Genomic DNA, 5,768 nt, shown 5'->3' with positions numbered 1-5,768 from the left:
CCAGGTGAGGAACTTTGGTGACGTCTCACATCTTGAGAGTCACTGGTCAGATCGAACAACTGTTCGGCTGCTGCATACGCTGACGTGAGGTCTTGGACCCTTTGTTCATATAACTTGGTCTTGGCCCACGGTTTCAGCCCTTCGAAAAAACAGAAAACTTTGTCTTTCTCTAACATATCGCGGATGTCTAACATCAAGCCTACAAATCGTTTCACGTACTCTCGAATTTTGCCAGTGTGTTTCAGATCACGCAATTTTCATCGAGCTAGGATTTCCACATTCTCGAGGAAGAATTTCGAGCGGAGTTCTTCCTTCAGGACATCCCAAGTATCTATTGTGCAACGCCCTTCCTGTATGTCCAGGTATCGGGACCTCCACCACAACTTGGCATCCTTACACAGATACATCGTCGCCAATGTCACTTTGGCTTCTTCGGTGACTGTGTTTGTGGTCTTGAAGTACTGTTCGAGGTCAAATATGAAGTTCTCTAAAGCCTTTGCATCCCTCACCCCACAGAAGGGCTTAGGTTCCGGAACCTTCCCCTTAGTAACGGGAACTGCTCCTCCAACCGGAACTTGGTTTGCCATTACTCGCATTGTGAGACTCAGTCTTGTGTTCACATCTGCGATTTCATTCCTAACGACATCGAGGGTAGCTCGAAAATCCTCTGACATGCCGTTTATCATCTCTAAGAGTGTCTTCTGAGAGTTATCTAGCTCGTTGACACGCCCTTCCATGTGTGCAACAAAGCCCGACGAACTGTCCCCATATTCGTAGTTACCAGTTCTTCAACATTTGCTTCTACAGTGTCGACTCTTGCCAACAACTCTTGTATCGGTAATCCTTCGACACGGTCAGCTATCGCATCGATTATATCAGTTTTCTCAGAAATTTTATCGAGACAAGACTCCAAGTAGCGGATGGAGTCAGGAACTTTGCCTAGGTAGAGCATCTGCTCTTCTAGCTCTACTAGTCAGTCTTTTTGGGCTTTGCTCGATGGATTCGCAGATGACATGTTTCGGTCTTCTCGTCAATTAGCCGATTTGGCTTTGATACCACTTGTCACAATCGTAACCTTTCAAACACGATTGTGCGGCACTTGTTTTGCTCGGTCAACAAGTCAACCGTTCAATATTCGAAATCCGCGAACAAACTCGCGGTATGCTGTAGCCTCCCTCCACGTTCTCAGAAAAGTATTTTTATAAAACAGGAGAGAGAAAGTAAATAGTTTAAAACATCATGAAAGAAAGCATTGAAGACTGTCAATTGCAAAGAAAATAGCTTAGCTTGCAAAGAGTGCGATAAGGCTTGGGCGGGGGTCGGACTACTCATGTACCCTCTATAGTACATATTGAGATTTTTGGCCTTGGCAGACTTTTGGCATATGAAAAAGCCGAAATGTCACACTGTGGCTCGGTGACACGAAAACGAAAAAATTAACCTAGACTACTTTTAAGACATAAAGATAAAGCGATTTAGGGGTATTCGGGCATACGGCCATAGGTATATAATACCTTGGACAAGTATGCCCTTGACACCCAGCACTCAAGCAGGAGCGTATGAAGCAGATCTCCAAAACGATAAATAATGAAGATAATTTCCTACATCAAAGGAAAGATCCAGAATCACGGAGCTCCTCTTATCCAAATATAGCACTGTGAGGATAGGAAGACTCATAACGCATGAAGATGTAGGAGATATCAGCTTTGGAGCTACGAGTAGCCTATCTCTCAGGGAAAGGATGGCCCTAAAAATAGACTGCAAAGCTCTTGCAAGAAAAGTAAAATGCTAGACTAGATAGCCACAAACCTTGTCTTCCAGATGCCTATAAAGACAAAGCAACTCTTTGTCTATGGTCCGCCAAGTACAAAGAAAATCCTACGAAGCAGCACAGAGGCTATATTCATGCGAGACTCACCCTACTAGGCAGAAATGCAGGCTAGATAGAAAGTATGAGAGAACTTTTCTAAAAAAGGCTAATGTACCCATTAATGGGAAACTAGATTCCAGAAAGCTTCGCCAATGAGGACACGCCCTGGTCAAAACGTGTAATGCCTTCAACTTCTATTTCAACTTAGCAGACTTGCAAGAGGAGAGGATCGTGGCAACCTTGTACTGTTGCATGTATGGCCGCCTATGGTTAGATCGTGGGAAATCTATCACTTAAATAAAGAATATCAACGGAGAACAAGCTGTAGAACTACACGACCCATCCTTCGGACTTGATCGTTCCATTGAGTAGGCTATCAGAAGATGGTCAAATCCCTCAATAAAAGGGATTCAAACGTGTAGGATGATAGACAAATGAATATGTTCTTGTTCACTGAGGACCCTGTAGAACGAGTCTTTTGGCTTCTTCTTCAAACCGGAGTCGAATTGAAAGTTTAATCTTCTTAACCCCTACGGAGCCTCTCCTTCTTAGTCGAGTTTCTTTGCACCTGTGAAGTCGCTTCTCAAATTCCTCTCAACTCCTATGGAGCCTCTCCTTCTTAGTCAAGTTGGTTCACACCTTTCAGGTTCTTATGGATTTCAGACTCCTTCGCAAATTCTTTGCTCCTTATAATTGCAATTTGAGAAGTGCATTTTTCTAAGAAAATCAGAGAAAATGAGTCCTTGGCTTTAAGAGTCCTAACCTTTATATCTAGAGGGTCAAAGAATTTGAGATGAGACTGAATTAATGAACAAGGGTTTGAGACAGGAGTGCAACTTAGAATGGAACTCAAAGAATAGGCGCCAAGCAAGACTCTAAACTTACTAAAAGGGCTTAAAGGAAGATAGCCTTTCTTATAATAGTCTCATAAGAGGATATTTTCATATTTAAGTCATAAGAGGATAATGGGAATGCAGTTCAAGGTTTGAAGCCCTACCTCTTCGACCAACTAAAGAAATCTATCCAGATACATCACAAGAAAAGCAAGCTTCTTTTTTGATGCCATAAGAAGAAAGTTCAGTCAGGTTTGCCTAGCCTTCTATGCCTTCTACCTATGGCAAGGTTATAAAATAGCGAGACCGCTCCAAAGGAGTAGAACATATGGGAGAATCTTCTTTCTAATATTGAATTACCGAATAGCAAAGCATATTTTTCTAAGAAAATCAGAGAAAACGAGTCCTTCGCTTTCAAAGTCTTAACTTGTTTATCCTACCTAGAACCTTATTTATTGGAACTTAAACAAGGACTCCACTCTGCTTCTTTGCTTCTACTACGTCCTACGGGATAAAAAGTTACAAAATGCTCATTTCACTAATCAAAGATGTTCAAATGGTTGAGGTCTTTGCTTGTTGCATTATTATATGAACTTGACTAAATGTTCATTTTAACTAAGAGTGAAAAAAAAAAGAAAAAATATGTGAAAACTTGTTTGCATAAGCCAAAAGTGACTAAACTGGCATTCCAACTCCCTTAAAAAGAACCTACTTAAAGGAAGAAAAACTCGTAGTCCATTGAGGATCTAGTGGTAAGGCCATGATCTATAGGGGACGGAGAACTAATTCTTCTATTAGGAACAGGTGCACGAATAAGAACTCCAAACGTCAAACATTTATCGCCTATCTATCATTTAGGTCGCACCAATGAGATCCAGCCCTTGTTCATTGAGGCGATAAGGAACTTCATATCGAGGCTGCTCCACTCTACCACCATGTGATCTCGTGAACTAAACTTTGTTGCCTTTCTGCACACGAAGTGAATTAGTACTCTTTCGATCGAGGCGGGGAGTTTCAATGAAAAGAATATTTGATGAACTTTTTTCCAAAACTCAGAATCAATGGAATTCATGTATCTAAGGCTATCCATTCAAAGATCTATTCTCTCTTTCTCTTCCTTACTTCTTCTTTCTTTACGAAGGAGAGGATAGAATATGCGAGAAAGAGTAAAAAAGGTGAAGGTTATTCAGAAGGCATCAAAATAAAAGCTTGTTTTTCTTGTTAGTAGGTTGTTAGCTCTGCAACTCAACCCCATTCTTTTCTCGACCATTGAATCTAGAGAAAAGATAAGATTTTCCCTACCTTATAAGTTCATATTTTCTTCTTTCATTTTTCTTTCATGAGATCTTCATTGTCTCTTTACGATGTTTCAGAAGCTTAGCAAGCTTTCTGCCAACCAACCACTATCCTAGGCTTTCCTTTCTGGACTTGTTTATGAGTAGAAGCGAAGCGAAGGCTCAAAGAATGATCGAAGGAGTGGGAATCTGACTAGTACTCCTTCTACGCCCCAGTTCATTGACTTGCTTTTCTTCTTTTTATTCCTTTCAATTCAAGCATGTCATATTTCATTGATTTGTATTTTCAGTGGTTCGAAGGCAAAATTTTTTGATAAATAAGAGTAATATATATGGAAGTCCTCATCCTTCATAGTTGAATCTGGCTTGTTCATTCCACCAATTATAGTAGATGAAGGACTGATTTGTTTAAGCCTTTGTTCATTAATTCAATCGAGCCCTTGTTCATTGATTCAGCTTGAATCTTGGACACCTTTCACAAATTCTTTGCTCCCTGCACTCCATCTTTGACTTAATGGATCAAAGAATTCCACACTGAAGTCGCTTCGATCGTTCCATTAAAAGAATAGTCACCTGGACCTTTGTTTTTGCTTCTACATCTAAACTCAAATTCTTTGAGCTTTTACCACACGTCAGACTTGTTCATGGAACTAAGATTTTCAGATGACTCAAACTTCATCTAAACTCAAATTTCAAAGTATTTACAAAAAACCATTAACTCGTCCTCTAGACCATTTGGACCCTTTATATTTCAAGGATAGGCTTTCTTTCTAAACCCACTAACAAAAAAAGCAAGCTTCTCTCAAATTCTTTGAGCCCCCACTCTGCGGATTTCCACTTTCACTTTCTTTTCTTCTGCCCTCTAATGAGGAGTAGTCTTCATATTGCTCCATGGGGTGGCTCTTTCTCTCTTCCTTTCATTCACTTCGTGGGAGCCACACAACACATAGTTAAAAGTCAGAGGGCCCATACTACCTGCCTAACCCCTCACTCCGAGGAACCGTAGATTAAAAATGCCTTCTTAATAACCTCATTCATCCAAAAGAGAAGAGGCCTATGTATTTGCATAACTCCTACAGATTTGACTATATCTACACTCGAAGCCAATCCCCTACCAATACTACCATCACGCTGCAAAATGGGAGATCGTGTGGAACCTTTTATTTTTGGCGTAACTGCAGTCAAAGGTAGGAAAATATGATGGTCGCGTAATAGAAGGATCAGAGGTACGGTAAACTCGGTCAGAATATGGACCACGCACAATCCTTCATCTTCAGTGAAGTCAGCCTCTTTTTCGCCAGTGTTGAAGTAGTGCGCATGTAGATAAGGAAAGCCAAATCCATGTTGAGGGCCGGTACTTTTCTTTGACGGCCTCAATTTCTATTTTTTTAGCCGTGGAAAAACTCGGTCGGGAAGAGGGGAAAGGCTTGGGCCTACCTATCCCGATAGGACTTCATAAAAAAATGAGAGTTGTTGAGAGGTTCCATATTGTCGAGCCAAAGGACAGCACTTCTCTACGTGATCATAGTATCTCACCTTCTCTCGTCCCTGCAGTATTTCATAGTATCTATGCACTATTTACAATTCACTGATAAGGAAGATAGAGTTGGGGTGGGGGTGATAAATGTGATACAAAGTATGACCAGAAGAGATACATGCTAACTATGGGTAGAAAGCATGAACCATTATATAAAGAATTATGGGGTTTACAGATCTCTTATACTACCATCGATCGAAAGAGCAAAACAACCAAAAAAATCAATGTCCTTA

This window comes from Cucumis melo, chromosome 3, assembly GCF_025177605.1.
Source record: "Cucumis melo cultivar AY chromosome 3, USDA_Cmelo_AY_1.0, whole genome shotgun sequence".
Lineage (NCBI taxonomy): Eukaryota > Viridiplantae > Streptophyta > Magnoliopsida > Cucurbitales > Cucurbitaceae > Cucumis > Cucumis melo.
This window is presented reverse-complemented; position numbering follows the sequence as displayed.